We start from the raw sequence: 20,544 nt of genomic DNA, 5'->3' as shown, positions 1-20,544 counted from the left end.
TTCCAATAAAAACAAAAGTAAGTGCCACGCAGTACCAGATGGTAATCTGACATTACATTTTAGTATCAGCAAATAGGAATGAATAAAATATATGCGCCGTGTTTGAAAGCGCATTTGAGATTTACAAATATTTTTTTAGCGGATGTCAATCTTTCTGATTGGGAAAGATTTATTATGTTTACCGAGGCTTTTATTCTGGCCCACACTTGTCTCCGTGGTACCTTCAAATGACAAATCAAGGCCCACTTGATGCGTTCAAAGACGCCGCCCTGGTGTGTTTGTTCTGCACCGCGCCATCAAACCGAGCCCCGGGATTTTTTTTTCTTCCTGGAAATAGCATTCCACAATACCCGCTAACAGCTGAATTGGAAAAAAAATAAACGTTTTTTTTTTTTTTTTTTTTTTAAATCCCGCTTACCTGCCCCCCTCATTCCCACCCCCCATTGAGATCTCATATCTCTGCAACAGGCCAGTCATTAATTGGTGACAGTCAATTAATCACAACTGTTACAGACAGCTGCATCTATTGATCTTGTCCGAGCACTTATTTTTCATCCCTAAATGACACCGATTGTCAGATTTGACCAGCATGTGTAATGGACAGTGAAGAGCCAATGACCCGAGTGTCAGTCTTACCAGGGTTGGAAGGGGGGGGCTAAGGGGATGGGGAGCTCCCCACGCCCCCGCTCCCGTCCCCCATCTCCAGCAAATAGCATCCTTACCATTTAGCCGGGAAAGGTTTAGACTGCCCTAAGAGCACGGCAGCGAAAGCGTGCGCTCTGGCGCTCGGATGACCTTTTCTGTTTAAGCCTTAATCTCTGACAAATGCTTGCTTTAATTAGCCCGATACCCCCCGCCCGGACTGCCGCCCCCACCCAGCTCCTCTCTTCCTCCCTCTCATCCTCTCCCTCTGTCCCCTCGGTTCACCCCCTCCATCACACATCAATGTGATTTAGATAGGAGTGATTTAGCAGCTAGGAAGTCAGGAGGAGGGAGGGCAAAATATGGGAAATGTGTTTGATGTATCGCTTTGAAGGCAACGACAAGGCCAGTATCGCGCGTGCGAATATAATAATGTGAAACGTATCGTCGCGGTTTTGTAAAATCCCCGTGTTTTGGGGATCAAGGCGCTATTAATCTCGGAGAAAACGGCGGGCCGTTTCGGACGGGTGTTGGATCGCCATCACGAGGGAACGATGACAAAAGTGGGGGCTGAGCCAGAATCCTCCGAGCCGGTGTCTCGGACATTTAACTCCTGATTCTTCACACGTGATTCTGTGTTTTCACTGCACATTTCACCTCTTTGCATTTGGCATTAACCACCCAGGCCTGTTTTCTCAGTGTAAGGTTCGCGCTTTGGTCCGTGCTTCACGCCTCAAAAATGCATATTGAGAGCAAAAGGTTGTTTTTTTCATTAATGGGACATTTCATGACCGTTAAGCACAAGACAAACTATTAACCAAATAAACAATTTGGATTGAAGCCATGTATTGATTCTATATGTGCGTTTTTTGTCGGGCTAATTGTCCGAGCCGAGTATGAATGGGACATCAGGAGGTTTTTCGATAACATGATAATTACCCTAGTGTTGCATGATGGGCACCAGCAATGGAGCAAAGTGTGTGTATGTGTGTGTGTGTGTGTGTGTGTGTGTGTTTGTGCGATTTAAAATGAATAATGGAATGTGTACATCTTAAAACCAGTTTTTCTGGTGCTACAGCTGCTTATCAATCAATTTTAATTGCTTGATAATGTGAAAATTGCAAACATAAACATTAAATCTTTATTTCTGTTTGAAGGTCAGGAGGCAATAACAGGTATTAAGAATCTCATCAAGAAATGGAGGGAGTCGCTTGACATTGGAGAAATTCAAGATATTTGTATAGACTTTTTTTAAGCGCACACTGCAGCAGATCATGCATCCCTCCCGCTGCAGCAGCAAACACAAGTAAAATAGATGCATGGCCACAAAACCCAGTTTTATTGGAAAGGGGCCTAATTATTAGGATGTAAGTCAGGCTGTGACTGGGGGGGGGGGGGCTCCTTGATGCGGGCCCCGTTTATATTTATCCCCTACTCTGCAGCTACAGCAGCAGTGGCACCATCACTACCAGCAGTGTGTGGCGCTTTTATTACATTGCCCACAGGCAGGTTCAGCCCTGTCGCAATCACACACACACACACACACACACACACACACACACACACACACACACACACACACTTCCCTACAGCCTGCAGGACCAGCAGCCAGTTGAGTCCCCACACACAGCTGAGTTTCCCTGCATCCCAATGCAGCCCCACACGGCCCCCTGGGACGGTGGAGGGAGGGAGCGGGTATTATGGTAATACTATAGCCTGCTGCTCCCTTCCTCTCTCCTGCAGCACAGCTGGGAAAGACCATCATTACAAGTATTGTAGCAATCTGTTTAAGAGGGACACGTCGGTGAGGTTGGGTGACAGAGAGAGGATGGGCGCTGCATACATAGATCACATAAAATATGATGAAAATGTGTGCGGGGGGACGGGGAATAAAATGCAAAACTTGTTATGAACACCTTATATCAAGTCCACTGTCAAAATGGCCGGCTGTAAATCTCTATTTTCGCCTCTTTACTTTTTTATTTTATTGAGGGTTTCTTGTGTTCAGACGGTCATATCTCAAGACAAAGGCCCGTGGCACATGAGAAATAAATAGGACATAAACTACTTGAATCTCTAATGCCTCGTACAGCTTTACCAATCCATATTGTAGTGTGTCATGTGCTTGGAATCCATTAGAAAGTGACAGAAACCAAATGGGCCTCCAAACGGTGGCGGCTGTGCTGGGCCCATCGCCCAATCACCCCGGTTTTCACGCAGACGCTCCCCTCCTCAACACCCCCCCCCCCCCTTGGACGATTATTTCCGGTGGGGCCGCGGGTGAAAACCCGGGCGATCGGCGTCCGATTCGAGTAAAATAAAAGAATACGTTCCTTGAGAAGTCTCACACGGCGTTTCGCTGTCCTTTTAAATACCCGTCTGGTAAAAGATTGACGAATACGAGGGGATTCGAGAAGCCTCCGGACAGCCGGTCACTCAGAGGCCGCTCTTCGTCGTGCCTCCGCGCTCCTTTTGTTTTGGAGCTGAAGAGGAGGCCGGCGTCCGGGGCCGTCCTTCCGTCTGTATTTTTAGGACACAGATATCAATTACATCATCCGTGTGTGTGTGTGTGTGCTCACCCACATCCCCTTTTCTATTTTCAGCTCAGCTTTTGAACGGAAAGTTGGATGGATGGATGGCCGGGGCCGGACCCTCTGGCCGAGGTGAGGGGTTAACGAATGATCCGAAGATGATCCATTAAAAATGCACATTGTCTCATTATTCCTGCCGACTTGAAACCAGAGATGAGACGAGACAGAGGGTGACTCTCCTTTTTCTTTTCTTGGCCCGACAGAGGTGGAAGAGGAGGAGGAGGAGGAGGAGGAGGGAAGAGGAAGGAGAGTGGTCTTTGGAAGCTGCCTCTCCACGCTAATGTCCATGAAACCCGAACCCTCGCCGGGTCTGAAGGACGTTCACACCCCACCACCACCACCACCACCACCCTCTATGCCGTTCAAAGGTGAGCACTGAAGATGAGAAGACACCCAGTCGCCTTCCTCGCCTTTGCGCCGGTGTGTGTTTTTGTGTGTGTGTGTGAGAACACACGCCGTTGGTTGAAAACATGGCGTTGGGAAAGGTGTTTTTATTTTGGTGAAAACAACCAGTAAGAGTAGACCGTGTTGAGCCCAGACATTCGTCAGCAGCGGCCCCCTCGTCCCCTCCTCCTCCTCTTCCTCATCCTCACCGCACACACACACACACACACACACTCACACACACACCGGGAGGCCTTATTAATTATTTGTAGCCAATTGACTTCATATTGTGCTGCCAGTGGCTTGGTCAAAGATTATAATTACCACTTCCTTGTTTGTATCATTTTCCATCTCTTGTGCTTTTAGTGCGGTATTACTTCACTTGCACCCCCCCCCAACACACACACACACACACACACACACACACACACAAGCACGCAGACACACACACCCTCCCTCTCTTCCTCCCTCTCTCCCGTATACACAAGACCAAAAGTGCAGGCACATCATTTATTGATAAGACAAAAAGAATGTAATGAAATTATCAATGTTCTTGAATTAATTATGAACATGATTAAGAAAGCTAAAATCTCAGGAGCCGGTCTCTCATTACCCATTCACTCGTAGGGGTTGCTTTCATTCAGGGAAGGAGAGCAGAAAAAGCCTCACAGCGGAGAACCACTCCGACTCAGCCCTTCTCCCCGTGTTGCCGTTCCCCCCTCGGTCTCCGCTCCCGATGCTCCATTGACCGAGTCCTCCGGACGGCGGCTCTTCCCACTTCCCGCGCGTCACCGCCAGAGCGCGGCCGCCACGGCCGGCCGAAGGGGGGCCCGCGTGAAAGCTCAGGGACGACGCTGCTTTTTCAAGACCTGGAAAGAAAAAAAATAATAATAAACCATTCAAGGTAAGTGAACCTCCCACTCCTTCTTCTCTAAACGCCGTTTATTTCACTGTGACAACTGCTATCCTGGATCACCAGCTGCTTTAGCTAATTCTGTTTTTAATTTAAAATAAAAAAAAAAAAAATCTCGAACAGCAATAACACTGCTTTGTAGCTGAGCTGGGAAATCCGTTATAAATCAAAAAGCGTCTCCTCGGCGTGACGGGTTTTACCAGGTAACTCTCATCACTCGGACTGCATATCACTGTGTGTGTGCCACCTGTTTCTCACACCCACGCACCAGGCTTATCTTTATTATCTGTGTTTATTGATTAGTGATAAATCTGTAAGCGCTTGGTGATTATCTGAAATAATCCAACGCAGGTTTATATGTATTTATATATATGTATTAGCTGCAATTTTAAATGCCGTGCAGCCGCAGCCATCCATATTCATGCGGTGGATGATTTCCGTTTGATGAATCTGCTGGAAATATTTTCCCCCCCGAACAACAGGCGTGACTCTCAATTTTGTCGCTTGTAACGTCATTTTTACTTGAGAACGGCTCCGCCAGAGAAACTAATTTTGGCGACTACCCATTTATATTCAGCGAGGGGGGAATACAGATGCTCGGCGGAGCCACGTGTCACTGCTTCAGTCTATCCCTCTTAAGTTCAGTCACAGGGGACGATAGACGGGGCGATAATCCCCCCAAGTATTGGGAGTTTTAAACAAAGTCTCCAACCTGCTGTCTCTTTCGCGGTATCTCTGTAGAGCCATCTTTTTTTTTGCTTTCTGGAAACAACACACACACTCACACTCATTCGCGTATGGTGGAAGCTTCTACGCGCACACATTTTTAATCACACTGGAGATACAGAAATACTACAGTCTGCGTTGTTTCACCCCTCAATCCAAACAACACACACACACACACACACACACGTTCATCGGCACGGCGCGTGCGCAGTGGTGTGTTCATCGCCTTAAAGAATGTCTTTCACCAGGTAATTTTCACTGAGACCATCTATGATTTTTGAATTATTCCCACGATGTTGAAGCTCCCCGACCGGTCTTTACTGAAAATGGTGTTTTACGCGAGTTTGTAGCAAAGTAATGAAGACTGGAAGAACCCACAAGCTGCAACCATTTCATTTGTTTTTTTTTTTTTGTTTTTTTTTTATACTTCCTGAAAAAGATTACACGATTGCCGCTGCAGTTTCAAACAAAAGCCAGGGAGTCGGTGGATGACACACACACACAAACACACACACAGCCAAAAAACCAAGAGAGAAAGTGAGATATCACAGGGGTTAATGGCAAATCCTCCCGTCCCAGAGATTGATCCGAGTATTGGATCGCACATAAAGCTGCAGTTACTGGATATTACCCTGCCTCTATCGGCCTGCAGTGATGGCCTGGATAAGAAGTGCTTACCAAAGAGGATATTCCTCCAGGGCAGATACGGTTTCCCAGCCCTCTGGGAACAACAACCGCACGCCGGCTGCTTGCTCAGGAACTTTCTACCTCATCGAGTAAATCCAGGGGCCTTATCAAGTTACCTGCTCGCCGAAGTGCTCCAAAGATCCTTAAAAACCTCCCCTGCTTTTTCCAGCCGCGTCGGGAAAGATCTGCAATTAAATGGCACCTGCTCTTCATAGATAACGCCGATTTGGTTTATTTGGCCGGCGCGGGATTATCGTTCGACGGCTCAACTAGATTTCGCTGACGGAGCCGGCGCTTTTGAAGCCATTTGAAGCCCATCTTTGCTGGGCTCGGAGGTCCTTGTCTCCGCTCTTTGTTGTAATTGGTTTAAGGCCTCAAACCAGGCCGACCCGCCCATCCGCCGCCCCTCGCGCCGGTTCCGGTCCAGCTCCAAGTCGGGGGTTAGCCAATTCGTCTCCGCCCGCGCACATCTGCTGTACGCCTCTCCTCGGCATCACCCGTGAAGCACCTGGCTCGCTCCCCGCCAGTGACGACGGGCCAGATGGCAGCTAAGCAGACTAATTATTTCAACACAAAACTCCGATGTCCCAGGCCCACGCTGGGGGTGGGAGGGGGCGCTTTGGCATTCTGCGTTTCTCTCTCTACTTATGCCGAAGCGGGCGTCTGCCAAGCACCTATAAAGATGTCAAGTGGGTAATCACGGTCGTAGACAAGCCCCGCCGCGGCGCTCGCCGCCCAGATGTAGAGCCGGTCATATGCGGCCTCCTCTGGTGGAACGCAGGGACGAGGCCCGCGCAGAGGAGGGGGGGGGGGTTTCTCGGCCCACGGCGCTCATCGATGCAGATGTCTGAGCGCGATAACATAAGTTTTTGTCAGCATTTTTTTCATTATCTGCTCAATCCTCTAAATGCCGTGCGCAGCCAAGATCTCAGCTAAAGAGCGCCGTTTTAACGAAGGCTCTCCTACTTGTGTTGTTTTTAATTTTTTTTTGGACTCCAACTGATAATTCCACGTTCTTTCATTCACCGCTTCACCCTTGGTTTGTCTATGTTTCCCTCGCGGAACGGGATCTTTTATTTATTCCTCGCCGCTCAGGAGGTGTTCGGTCGGTTCGGACGCGCAACGTACAAACCTTGTTGATTCACTTCCCGGGAATTTCAGTTGGCCGTAAAGCCCAGCAGCCGGGGCAGCGAAGGTAACCAAATTGCGCCGCCCGCTTCCCGGAACTAGACTGAATCAACATCTTTATCTGCAATAAAAGGGCATCGCTCCCCCTGTACGTTCTCCCTGAGCTTGATGAAGTGTTGCCATTAGGACCCGTCCACAGCTGTGTCAGAGGCACAATTGGCTGTGTTTGATAAAGCTGGCACTTAGAGCAAGGTGCAGGCCCCAAAGCGATAACCTACTGACTCCGGCATTAAACACCCCCCTCCCCGACATCTCCTCCACCAATGGGAGGACAGCCTACATCTTGATCTATCGCCTTTCTCCGTTGGCTGTAGACGCCGCGTTTTAGTATTTCCGCAGCCCCGAGTGCGTGCACGACAAATCACCCCGGGTACAACATGTAAAATATCGAGATTATTCGGAATAAGGTCGAGGGGTTTCGCAGCCGCGGCGCCCTCCGCCCCCCCGAGGAGTCGCGAGGGACGTAATAAGCGGATAACTTGTGGCCGACATTCATATTCGATTAAGGAAAGAGAAGATCGCATGTACTTTTATACCCTTTACCGTTCTTCTCCATCATTTCGGGGTTCAGGCGACGCACAAACAAATATTTCAAGTAATATCGTTTGAATTTACCGGTGCCACTGAAGCCTACTTGCACAAGAAACGAGGACCCGCCGCCTAACTGTCGACTCAAACTCCGAGACAAATTAGCTGAAATAAAGCAATAAACACGGGTAATTTGTCCCCGTACGATTCTACCTCATCCTCTCACCCTCCTCCTCCTCCTCATCCCCTCTCCCGGTCTTCTCCCCGAAGTGTATCCCATCTGCTTCGGGGACCTCCTGCCGGCATGCAGTAGCAGGATAAGCACACCATTTCCCTGTCAATACTTTGCTATTAGCCTCTGCTGATCCATATATCACTGAGCTGGAGGCAATAAGCTGGTGCAGGGACCTTCCTCTTATCTGAATGGCTACGTCTGAGATTCTCTTGTCTGCGCCGAAGTTTATTTTATACGGCCGGTAGGTTAGCGCGGGACACGAGGAAATGATGTTTCACCGCGACGAGCCGCAACTCACAGGGTTTTGTAATCACGGGACAGTTGGGAAAAGGCCAATCAGATGATGAGAATAAAGTAAAATAGCACAAATTCACGATGCGAGAATGTAACAATGGGAAACGCTTAGCTTAGCTCAGCTTAGCTTAGCTTAGCTTAGCTTTCTGTGCACACTGGCGCAGCTTCACGCCAGTGTTTTTGGCAGCCGCCTCCTGGCTGATGTTTTACACATCTCGAGCCGGATGCGGGGACCGGTGTTGATCTCCTCCCATATCGTCTGAAAATACCATTTCCCTCTGTTTTGGTGCGCCGTTAAACAAATGGCAATCGTGAGTCACGGCGAGTCCCCCGCTGGTCGGTGCCAGCGCCGGGCAGAAAGCTGAACCTCCATAAGAGGCTGGCATGCAACTTCCCAACATCAATCGCAAAGCTAGCTGCGCCTGGGAATACCGAACCAAGTGATTGGATATTTCAGAACGATTTCATTTGGGTTTTTTTTCAGGCCAGCTGTGGCGGGACTGATTATCCCCCTTTTTCATGCAACCTCTCTTGTTGTTTGTGGACAAAAAAAGGTGACAGCAAATGAAAATGAATGACGGCGCCCGGGAAAAAAAGGGAGACGCTCTGGCGTTTTGAGACGCCGCCCCGGATCGGTGGCTCGGACCGCCTGTTACATCAGTGAGTTTATAACCTGCAGATATTTGGCCTGGATCCAGGAAGAAACCGTCTAATGAGCGGGCTGCATCTGCATCTGAAGCGGCGTCCTCTCAGCAGTTTGCCTGTAACAGTTGCGATGTGTGTATGTATGTGTGTGTGTGTGTGTGTGTGTGTGTTTTTGTGCGTATGAAAGCGACTGAAATTCCGGGTGTTGAAAGCATTTAGCTGTGGGATAGGCAGGGAACTCAGGAACTCACACACAAGCGCGACAGGGGGAAGGCAAACCACTGCCAGATAAATGTCCTACTTATCTGGTGCATTGTAGTGCATTTCAGCGAGGAATCGCACCCCTTCACCGCTCGCCTCTACACACACACACACACACACACACACACACTTACCTTCTTTATGAAAATACCTCGCATATGGCCATGTGCTTCTAGCTCATATCCCAAGGCCAGTTTCCCAGCTGGTTTTTCTGGAAGAACACAGGGAAGGGAAGGGGAAAGGAGGGGGGCGTGGAGGCGGCAGAGAGGGGAAATACACAGGGAGAGTGAATGAAAAACAAGATCCATCGTAAGAGAAAAAGCCCGAGATGAAGCGGGGCGGCGGCGTGGGGGGAGGTGGGAGAAGATGGGGACATGAAGGAGATGGTCACGTGCTCCCTTGTTCTATACGAGCAGCGTTTTAGGTTGTGGCTGTTAACTGTGTGATAATTAGTTTGCCTGTGAGGCATCAGTCATTATGTATCCGGAGTGACTAACAAGGGCCTGTCGGGAGCAGCAGCAGCAGCAGCGGCAGCGGCGGCGGCGGCGGCGGCGAGTCGACGCGCGGTCACGCCGTAAGGCGACACCCTTCCCCGATCAATGTTAGAAAGACAAGAGAAAATAATAGAAATTCACAATTTGTTTAAACAATTTTTTTTTTTTTTCAAGTGGGGTTTTATGTCTTTGGTTCTCCAAACATCTGGATGCACCGTGTTGTTTTTCGACGGGCATCGATTCTGTTCAATAAATAAATGTCTCCCTGCTTTTTTCTATTGATCCTGGATGTCGCCGTTTTCACAAGGACTTTGTTTAGTAACAGTTCGTGTGGACAGAAACTTAACCTCACTGACATGACTTAATCATGATAGCAACAATAATTAACGATTCTAGTAATTTACTATAAAACATGCAGATATTTTAACAATGAATTCAAGAACCTGATTTACCGATTACAATGTCACGCTTCCGTTTTGACAGGTTTTATTTTTCACACCATTACTGGCTGAAAAAGGCGCTTTACATCCAAATGAAGGGCTCCGGAGCATGCTATTTTATTTTTTTATTGTCTTTTAACGGCCAATAAGCCGCCGAGCGAGGCGGTCTCCAAAGGGTTAACGTGACTCCGATGCACCGCTGCCTCGACATCCATCATGCTCCACCGTAACAAGATCATAGCTTCAATCACAGACGAGATTAGATAGTTGTCTATTAATCTCCCATATTAAGCAAACCCATTTGTGAAAGCAACCGGCGCGTAGAGACCCCCCCGCTCCTCCCCATCCCCCCCCCCTGCACTTGTTGTCTCTCTATCTGATCAGCGAGCATAAAGACACGTTGCTAAGGGTCATGGGAGATATAGATTGGTCTGTAATTCCACTTTCACTGGCTGGAGTGTCGCAAGAACGAACAATTTCATGTTCGGAGGCTCCTGGGAATCGGAGCCGCCGCTTTATTGTGCCGGCAAGTCATTGTGAAATGCGGTTGTTTAAGAATATCTTTAATTGCATTTCAAATCATGTTGATATATATATATCTTTTTTTTTTTTTTTTTTTAATTTGTTGACGTCTTGTGTTATCATTTAGAAATATGACAATTGTAGAATTTGCATGTTCCCCCTCTACCTGCCTGGGTTCTCTCCAGCTTCTGCGTCTCAGGCCAAAATCAGTCAACGGGGTCACTGAAGACTCCAAATCATACGCAGGTGTGAATGAGCGACTTGTGTCTCTATATAAGACAGTGAATATTTGGACGTCTCAATGGCTGAGAGGCTGAGTGGCTTAATGTCTTTCTATGACATCTGAATGAGTGAATCTTTGTACGTCTATATGTCATGTGAATGAGAGTGACTGTATGTTTATCTTCTTCTTTTCCTTTGGGCTTTTCCCTTCATGGGTCACCACCACGAATCCACCTTCTCCATCTCAATCTGTTCTCTGGACCCTCCTCTCTCACACCAACTAACCTCATATCTTGTCTCGCTATATCCATAAATCCTCCAGACCTCCAATTCCAGCATCCGTCTACCGATATATTGACTCCCCCTCCTCTGTCCATGACCCAACCATCTCGGACCTTCTCTCCAAAACATCTACCATATGCCGTCCCTCTGATGGACTCATTCCTGATCCTCTCCATCCTGGTTGCTCCCAGAGAGAACCTCCACATCTCCATCTCTGCAACCTCCAGCTCTGCCTCCTGTCTTTTGGTCAATGTCAGTGTTTCTAAACCATACAGGTGACCCGGCCCGTTTTGCTTTTTTATCCGGCCTGCTAAACTATTTTCTTCGAATATTATAATCAATTTAAAATATTTTAATTTTTTTAATATTTCAATTTAATTTTAATTTAAATATTTTCACTCAATATCAAATTTAGAAACTCCTTATTTTTCCTTTTCTTTAATTTTGTGTGGTCGATCACATACAAAAAAATGTTGGCGCATATTCATATGATCATTAATTATTTTAAAATTGAAATAAAACGCCAAAAAATGGAAATATTTAAATTGCAATTTTCATTTTGTTCAATTTACATGATAGCGAGTTGGTCTGCGCATAAAAATTAAATAAGAAATGTGTCCCGCCAGCCAAAATTATTGCCTTCCCCCGCTATACGACATCGCGGCCAAATCGCGGTACAATTTGCGTCAACATTTTAACAGCAAACATGGAGCTAAGTATGCCAAAGTCAGCCTTTCAGAAAAACAACAACTTGATATTGATATAAAATGATATTTTTCTGAATTCACTTGGATAGTTTGATTGACTTGGATAGTTTGATCACTGATTGATGGAGTAATGTGGATTTGTGGAGTAATGTGGATTTCTTAACCCGACAATATAAAAGGATTTATGTTGTAACAGAGCAACTGGTAAACATAATATTTTTCCATCTGTGCAAATGCATGTGCATTTTGGGTAATACATTGAACATGAAGGAGTAGTTACATTTATTTTACATTACATTTGGTTGCGTGCAGTTACATTGATACTGTTCCTTTTACATGTAACTCTTTTCATTATGCTCATCTGGCCCTCGGTGAAAATGAGTTCGACACCCCTGGTCTATATGATGTAATTGTTTTGACTGACGGCCCACATTTCTCATTTATGTTTTATGCGCGAGCCAATTAGGTATCATGTAAAATGAAAAAAATAAAAATTGCAGTTTCAATATTTACATTTTTTACCATTTTATTTCAACTTTAAAATCATTAACGATCATACAAACGTACCGGCATTTTTTTGTATGTAATCGTCCATTCAAAATTAAAAAATAAAGAGTTTCTAAATCCAATATCGATTGAAAACACTTCAAAGAAAACAGTTTGATAAAAAAGCAAAACGGGCCGGATGTGGCCCGCGGGCCGTAAGTTGCATCTAAGTTGCTGGTTAGATGCTAAACTGCATTTTTTGCCTTTTGCATTTTGTTTCTATATGACGTGGGAACATTTGTATGTGTCTATTTGCGGCGCTGTGATTGACAGGCGACCCCGCCCCTCGCCCGTTGCGTCCCCCGGTGCGCGGCGCTATATATTTCATAAACCCGATGGTATTTCGCATCGTCTGCTCGCTCGTCAACTCGCATCCAAAGAGCCGGCGTTTCATGAATAAACAAACAGGACACATTAGCGGCGTTGTCTGGGCACACCGGCTCTCCAGATGGGAGTGTGAATAAAAGAGCCGGACGCGTGAATCTGTGCTACAACGACGAGAGTACAATCTCAGTATTTAAAATTTAAAAAAGCAGACGACGATAGCGGAGAACAGCGCGATGCTGGTTGACCAACCAGGAAGCACCGAGGTGTGGAATCCTGCTGTGCGTGATAAAGTTCCACATCAGCCTGTTGTTTGCAGAAGAACAAGGTTCTTCAAAATAGGCCGATATCTTACCGTCAAACCCAACCCACTAAAGGCCTCCGGGTGAAGAAGTGTAGGGTTTTCATCTCCCTGTAACGCCTTTGTTTGAATGAAAACCACCTCGGCAAAATGCTTTACATATGTAACGGAGTTGTAAAAGGATTTTTGATTGCCGAATTGAATATTAATCAAACTGTCCGATGGTGTGGAAAGTGAAACATTTGTATGACCTTCCCTCGGCGGATATATTTGTTTAATGCTACGGCTTCCAGGACATTTCCCGCGCAGCTCCTCAGCAGCGTTTCTTTTTTTATTATTACAGTGATCCCTCGCTATAACGCGGTTTATTTTTCACGGTTTCGCTACTTCACGGATTTGCATCGTGCATTGTTTTCTGCATTCTGATTGGTAAAAAAGTCACTCCGCTTCTTCTCTACCTGTGCGTCAATAACGTTGCAGTTTAATATGTACACGTACGTAAAACAGCTTGCCAAATTGACATTACGTACGTGCAAATTCTCTTGCATCTTCGAGTTTCTCTAAAACCCATAATGTTGACAAATGACAATTATGCAGATGATGTAGCCGCTCCACATTTGGCCCTCTTACGTCAACACACTCTTGGTCGGGAGGGAGCCGGGCCCGAGTAGAGAGGGAAACTATCCGGTTTCCACGTCCGACTTTACCGGGACGAGGAGGAGAGGAGAGGCAGGAGGCGAAGGAATATCGGCTTACGGCGGGCAGCAGCCTGCGCCGGGACAGATCTGTTTACTTAGAGAAGTTAATTGATTGGGAGGAAAGGTGGCGAGGGGAGAGTGGAAGGGGAGCGGAGGGATCACTGCGCTCACCCGCTTCTGCCCGGTTATCGATCATGTGACTGCTGCTCCCATAACCTCCGATATTCCTCTGTGCTTTTTTTATTGCACCGCCGTGCCAAACAGAATGCGTTTTCTCGTCAGAAAAAAAAAAAAAAAAAAAAAAAAAAAAAACAGTACGGGCCGAAGAGGGAGAAGAGAGAAAGAAAAAAAAAAATAGCAAAAAAAGCGAGCGTTCAATGGGAGGGCGAGGAATCGTTAGGACTCGTTTCATTCGCCGAGATCAATTTCTACCTTTTTTCATTACACTTTGGCCTCCGCAAAGGTTACGTCGCAGGACGCCGTCTGCCGTCGATAACATCTTTATTCAAACCCTCCGTTCTGCGAAGCGCGGATATTTGTCAGCTGGCTTTTATTCATACCTGTCGGGAGGAGAGATTAAATAAGGGAATCCAAAAACACGTTGCAGGTTCATCGTAGTATGAGGTGGAATGAGAGGGTGAATGTTTATATGTCTCTATTTGTGTTTGTGTGTATGATTGACAGACGACCTGTCCAGGATAAACCCCGCCTCTCGTCCAATGACAGCGAGGATTGTCTGCGATGAGGCTCGTGTCACCCGAAACAGTGATTATTATTTTGAAATGAATCCTAATGTGTAAAAATCATCCCTGCTAGATGTTTGCAGGGTGACGCAGGTGGTCGTCGTCACCTCGGCCACCTTTTTATTTGTCGCTTTACTTCTGCGTGACTTTCGTCGCGTTTTCAAAGCGGAGAAACGTCGGCGTAAAAAACCCGCGGGCGCCGTCGTAAAGACCAAACAGAAATTAGCACAGTCATGTGCGTTGCGCCTTCCAGGGGAGACGGAGAGCGATGTGGAGAGCGGCGAGCAGTCGGCGAGCCGTCCACTCGGTATTGAATAGACCGCATTAATTATTAAACGCTGGGGCTGCTAGCTATTATTACAGAAAAACAGTGGGCTGCGTTTGGACTCTATGCCTTACATTTGTATGTCAATACACACCTTGCCCTTGTGGGAAGCGTGGACCCCTGAGGAGACCTCGCCCCGTATCTCGGCTGAAAACCGGGGCCAACCTGGAGGGGTCACACTCGCGCAGCTCGGTGCGGAAAAAAAAAAACAGAGTTGAAACGCGTCGACGGCGTGCTAAGCAGGTGAGAGACAAAATGCCAGAGAGGGAGAAAAACAAAAGAACTCGATTTCTTGTGTGTGTGTGTGTGTCGGAGCGGCGTGAAAAGCCTGCCGCAGAGGACGCGCAGGGCCAGAGGTGAAGTGAAAGTGGTTGCTCGGACTTGTTTGCCGTGTCATTTTTAGTCCTCCTCTCCCCGCCGCTGGTCCCTCCCGCCCGGATGGACATTTCTCTGTTATCCACTCCCAGGTTATTGGTTTTAGATTGAGGGCAAAACCCGCTGCTCGCCGTTTGTTCTGGAGGGGGGGGGAGAGAAAAAAAAAAAATCCAGTGTCAATACGTGGCCAGCAGAGCCGGAATTATTTTATGGAGTTAATAGTGGTTTGATGATGTCATTCTCAGTGACCTGGACAGGAAGTGACCCTTATCATGTGAGCGGAGTTGTGTTTTATTTTTATTTTTCTCCAAAATGCCACCCTTGCACAGTTATGGCGGAGGTGCCCCCCCCCCCCCCCCCCCCCCCCCATGTGCCGCACATCCGTTTTATTTTTTTTTTTTTGTTTGTTTTCTACGTGGACGTGTCGCTGGTTCAGGCTTCCTGCTCGTCCCCTGAACGCGTTCCTTGAATGTCAGCGGGAATCAGGCTCCCGGATGGAATTGTTTATTCATGACGGTTCTTTGTGTGTAATCAGACAAAAGTAAAAGTTCACGCGATGACGCCCGTGTTTGGATACCTCAGAAGGTTCTCCGCTCACGCCGGAGATCGGCGCTTAATCTTTGCATCCTCGAAGGAAGAACGGCCTCCGGGCTCATCCTCCACCTGATTTACGGCCCATTTTGACAACGGACGCAGCAATAGAGGCTGTTCATTCATTCACAATATGTGATGAGATGAGATGAGATGAGAACAACTTCATTTATCCCGAAGGAAATTGTTGTGCCAGAGTTTCAAGCAAAAACATAACAGTAATAGATAATAGTGGGAAGGAGGGAGAATAAGAAATACAATGAAATATAAATTGTCAATGTAACGCCTGTCCTGGCTTTTCATTGGACGAGAGGCTGGGTTCGACAGCCAATCACAGGGCTGCATATTGAGCCGTTCACCCTGTCATTCACTAAGAGGCCAAACATTCATCTTCTCGTTCACTCGCCCGGGCGTGGTTGGGTCTCCGATAGCCTTCCTGCATGTTTTTGGAAGTTGAGCCTCCACATTTCCCTGTTGGACTCGAACCTTCATGGTCAGGCGGCAGGATCAGGAACGTTCTCCTTCGATGTTTAAATCTCATCATTCCTCCATCAAACCAAACAATTTCCCCTCCGTTTCCAGTTTTTCTGGTGTTTACCGCGTTTAAATGTTTGTTTGTTTTTTAAAAGCCGGCTGACTCGCGGGGCGAGCTGCAGAGCGCGGCCGCAGTCCTCGCGCCTTCATGAATTATAGAAGGGGAAAAAAAAAAAGAGAGAAAATAGAGTAAGAGGGAGAGAGAGGATTCCCGTGCGTGTGAAATGGCATTGTTCACAGTTTGTGTCACATCAGTGAATGTTTAACTGGGCACAACAAAAGCTTCTAAATATTTCAGGCGCGCCGGGGCCGAGCGAGCCGGCGAGGAGACATCTGTCTGGTTCTCTCCGGCTCCGTCCTCCACGATGCCCTCCTCTTAGGCCTCCCCCTCTATAAAAGCCACAAAAACGCCCCTCCCGTCTGAACCCCCCCATCGCTTCTCCGTATTTACCACTCCCACGTCTGTCCTGAAGCGCGAGGCCGCAACCCCCCCGACCACCATCTCATCCAGCTCGTCCGGCCGTGTTGAAACGTGGCGTTAATCAAACTCCAAACATGGCCGCCGGGGCCCCGGGGCCCCCAGGTGCACTAAAACACCAGCATTAGAGGAATGGCTGACGCGGGGCCTCCTGAGCAGATGCGGGGATGGATGAGGAGCACTGAAATTTTAGGAGCGTGAACACACACACACACACACTCACACACACACACACAATGTAGTTCCTGTGCTGTAACATATAAGTCATATTAACACACTGCTCCAAAAAATAAAAGGGAACACTAAAATAGCACATCCTAGATGTGAATGAATGAAATGTTCGTAGTAAATACTTTGTTCTTGACATAGTTGAATGTGCTGACAACAAAATCACACAAAAATTATCATTGGAAATTAAATGTATTAACTGGTGGAGGTCTGGATTTGGAGTCGATAAACAAGTGGATAAACAAACTACAGGCTAATCCAACATCGATGTCATGTCCTTAAAACAAGTCAAAATCGATCCGTGTTGCTTCCTAAGTGGACAATTTGATTTTACACAAGTGTGATTGAGATTTTGTAGTTTCATTTATTTTTTGGAGCAGTATAGTTTGAAGAGCTGAGGAACTTCTCCATATCTGCTTCCATCTGCTCTCTTAACATCTGCTGCGTCCGACGCTGACATAAAGTATCAACTCTTTTTTTTTCCCCCCAAATATCCCACCCTGTGCTCCCCTTCCCCCCCACCGGCCCGCGCAGGAGCTGGTCTGACGAGGCGTCCGCTAATTGGATCCGACCGGCGGAGCTTTTAAGTCGCACGCCATCGCGCCGCCTCGAGTTAAAAGCCGACGTGGCTGCGCGAGGCGCTGGATCTCTGAGCCGAGGAGACACCGCCGGCAGGGGGGGGGGGGGGTGTCCGGTCGGGGGACAGCGGCGCCCGGCGACGACCTGGTCAAAGAGAATTTGAGGTTAAATGATGTGACACAATCCCGAGCTTCGGCGTCTGAGTCGCGGGAGGGCCGGAGCGGGCCTCCGACGGATGCGGAGTATAAACCGAAACAGGCGGAGCCGTCCGCGACCCCGAGCTGAGACCGACCGACCGACCGACCGACGTCGGGATATCAACCCGCACGTTTTAACTTTGTCGCGAGGAGAGTCGTCTGCCAGCTGCGAGGTGCCGCAGCCGCCGTTTAGCCCGAGGGTGTGACAGACAGAAAAGGGATGTTATGCCACCGGAGCGTTTGATCACCAACCGTCACGGGAGCTCCGCTATCAGAGAGGGGACTTGTATTGCTCAAAGCCGTCGGCGCGCTCGGCGCCGGGACGTGTTTAGATACTGGTGTAAACGGGCTAAGAAACGTTTAACTTTGAAGCTCACCTCCTGCGAGTCTTTTGAAGAGGCTGCGCTGCGCTCGCTCGCTCGGGCGCAGGTTTTTTACAAAATAAACAGAACAAACACCTCTCTCTCTCTCTCTCTCTCTCTCTCTCTCTCTGTCGGTGTCTCTTTCTCGTTCTCTCCGAGCTGCAGCATTGTGTGTTTCCAGCCACGACAATTAGATCAGACCCGAGTCTGATCAATGTATGGATCCTGCCCCCTGCTGCCAATAATGAAAATGACATCCATAATCAATTAGCGGGCGCTCGGCGCGGAGGAGCTGACAGACGTCAACAATATTCCTTTCTCAGGGGTCGCCTTCGGGAGGGGTCGTGGAATTGTACACATTGCAATAGCGGGTGTTTTTGTTTTGTTTTTTTTAGCAGCTGTGACGCCGTTAATCTGTAAGAGCGGGATTTCAGCGGGTATCAGAAATGTAAAAGAACAGGGCTCTGTGAATCACTCATCATTGTCCATTTTTGTTTCGCCATGTCGGCTCAAACGTCAATTTGGAACGCTGAATGGATATAAATGGCGTTTTTGCCCGTCCTTCCCCTCACGCGGGCCTCTTCCTGTCGTTTCCAGGGAACACAGCAGCCTCTTCTGGACGAACGCGAGACTGGCGGGCACGAGCGGGCGCCGGCTGAACTTGACACGGCTCATAACTCTCGGCAAAGTCCCCGGGATTCGAATCGCCTTTTCATTGCCGTCGTCACGGCGACGGCTAAACACTTGAGCGGATTAAGAATCGAGCCCCCCGACCCCCGCGGGCTCCCCCTCCTTCCCCTCCCGTCACGTCCTCAACAGATAACTAACTAGTAATTTGACCGGGCGAAAGTACCCATTATTGCCCAGGGAAGCGTTAAAAAGTATTCGGTGATCAATGTATCTGATTACTTCGCTCCGACGGTACACCGGTGAGCTAATCAGGCCGAAGGGATCGATGGAGCGGTTGTCACAACGCCTTCCTTTCCGTCTGTCTTCAGATAACTACAATGTAAATGACTGGGTAGTAAAGGGAACCAACTGGGAGGCGTACTAAACTCTGGCCGCGCTGCACGGCGCTCAGGGGAATCTCCGCAGACACTCATCCGGTTCTTAATCAGTGGTTTGCGAAAAGAAAAGGGGTCCCCGTTCCCCCCCCTTGAGTCTCTCATCATCGTATTTGTCAGAGCTTCTTTATTCATTTCCGGATCACTTTGCACAGACCGTAAACTCACCGCAGTTGAAGCAAATCCTCGCGGTGTGATTCTTATTGTTCCTGGTAGACCGTGAATCGCTTTCTTCCCCTCTCTCTCTCTCTTTCTCGCTCTCTCCGGTATGAAGAAGAACAAGGACACCAGATGCTCCCCCTCCTTCCCACCCGCCGTCTATTTGTCTTGTCCCCCTTTCACGGGCAAACTAATTGCCAAACAAAAGGTGCCGGCGTGTCCCTTGTAAAAGGCTCAACGGTCGGGTTTTTTTTCTGTTCTGGTTTCGTTTTGTTTTTTTTTCCATCGTTCCAGCTTGTTTAAGTGGCTAATTATACGAGGGGTCACAGAAGAGTCTGATTAGGGATAGAAGTGAGGAAGAGGAGGAGGAGGAGGTTCCCGCGTCGGTTCCGCAGCAGGAACAAGCGCCTCACGCGATGAAAGTAGGAACGGCTCGAGTCGGACACTGTGGAGTTTATCGCTTGCAGGACACGAACGCGTCACCAGTTTATGACACTTCCTTCCCTCACGGTTTCAAGCCGAGGGGACTCGACGGCACGGACGACGGCCTCCACTTTAAGAACCATAAGGTTTTTTTTTTTATGCTTTCTTTTTCTCGTTCGTTGCAGGGTGACGGCCGGACAGCGTTGCATCCAACCCCGTGCCAGGAAATGAAAAGAGGCTTGAAAAAGGAGGCTGAGAATGCATCCTTTCATCCCTGCTTGCAACAGTAAAAAAAAAAAAAAAAGAGTGGTATCATCACCTGATGTGTTGAACATGTGAATTTTTTTTTTTTTTGCAAATGTGTGTGTGTTTACAGTCCTGGAAAACAGAACCCCCCTTCCCTCCCATCCCCACCCTCCCTCCCTCCGACTGCCTATCTTGACAAAGTTGGGTAATTAACGACAGAGCCTATTAAAGGGAGAATATTCAGCCGGTGATAAATGGGTTTAATAACAGGGTTGTGTTCCCGCTAACAGAGACAGATCCTCCCGCCACCGCCTCCCTGCCCACCCGATAAAACTACCCAGACTCCCACCTCACCTCCCTCTTTATCTTGCCTTTTCCCATTGGCGGTCTCGCTCGGTCTCTATTTTCCTCCCCTCTGTTTTCCTCTTCCCTTAAATTAAAAAAAAAAAAAAAAAAAGGGGAAAACACACCTCTCTCTGCAACCCCCCACCTTGCATTTACTGCAGAACCTCCACGGCAGACGGAGCAGTATTTCACCGCGCCGAATGTTGGGGCGTCCGCTCTCCGTCCACCTGCGTGCAAGTTCGCGCTGTTGCTCGTCTGTCGCGAG

General features: G+C 48.1%; 1 long non-coding RNA gene across 1 annotated transcript; it reads left to right on the top strand.

Annotated features, from left to right (window-relative positions):
• Window positions 1-3,260: 3,260 nt before the first annotated feature.
• LOC147235962 (uncharacterized) lies at window positions 3,261-20,544 on the top strand. The gene is made up of 4 exons (XR_015105963.1): window positions 3,261-3,305; window positions 3,437-3,601; window positions 4,245-4,521; window positions 19,874-20,544. It is a non-coding gene; the product is annotated as an uncharacterized LOC147235962 (long non-coding RNA).

Source organism: Fistularia commersonii, chromosome 3, assembly GCF_037954325.1.
Source record: "Fistularia commersonii isolate RoL2024-O1a breed Wild chromosome 3, RoL_Fcom_v1.0, whole genome shotgun sequence".
In the NCBI taxonomy this organism is placed as follows: Eukaryota; Metazoa; Chordata; class Actinopteri; order Syngnathiformes; family Fistulariidae; genus Fistularia; species Fistularia commersonii.
The sequence above is the reverse complement of the archived record's forward strand: the minus strand, read 5'-3'. Positions and strand labels throughout refer to the sequence as shown.